The following is an 895-nucleotide window of genomic DNA, read 5'->3' as shown; positions in this document are numbered from 1 at the left end:
AAGAAAGAAAGAAAGAAAGAAAGAAAGAAAGAAAGAAAGAAAGAAAGAAAGAAAGAAAGAAAGAAGGAAGGAAGGAAGGAAGAAGAGAATCAAATCTACCACGCTGTCCTTTGATCTTGACATGTGCTCTAAATATCAGTGGCACTAAATCGGACTAAAATCACAGTTGGAATTAAATGAGCAAACCCTTGAATGGAGTTTATCCATGTCTCATCTGTAAGTTATGCTGGTGGTAGGCACAAAAGTCATTTGGGTTGAAAACACAATAGAAAATTAACTTGATCAAACACAGGGAACAAAGTCGACATCTACAAAACCTTAGACTGTAAATTCTAGCGGTGTTTGAACTAACCAGATACGGCTGAAGGCTAGAATGATCCCCGTTCATTTCATAGCTGCCTTTGCCGTTGGAAAGTAGTACTGGATGAAAGATTAAGGGTGTTTATACTCCCCTGGGAGCCTGTCACAGAGCTGGGCCCCCTCACTAGGCAAAGATAGAGTATTAGTAAACAGACCAGTTCTGATCTCAGCAAGGAACTTAGCGGGGATTTTCAGAGTCAAACACACAGAGCCTGACTTGGCCGCAGTGGCAAAAGGAGCAACCCTCTGAAAGTTTCAAAGAACAGAAGCTTTCCACGATTAATGGCACAGCAAGATGTGTGACAAGCAAAAAGCAGCATCTCAGGTAGGCCAGGGGCATGAAGCTCGGGGGAGGAGTCAGCTGCGCTCAGGGCTGGCCAATCAGGTAGGAATTAGCAGAGGAACCTGTTCCCTTTTTGGCCTTCCATGTTTTGATAGCAAATAAAACCCTTGTTTCAAGACAGAAAATAATCACTCACTGGTACAGATGAAACGTCGTTTGCTGTTCATTTACATTAGTGATTCATTTCAATCT

The sequence above is a fragment of the Psammomys obesus genome, unplaced genomic scaffold (assembly GCF_907164565.1).
Source record: "Psammomys obesus unplaced genomic scaffold, mPsaObe1.curated_primary_1811, whole genome shotgun sequence".
NCBI classification, from domain to species: Eukaryota; Metazoa; Chordata; class Mammalia; order Rodentia; family Muridae; genus Psammomys; species Psammomys obesus.
This window is presented reverse-complemented; position numbering follows the sequence as displayed.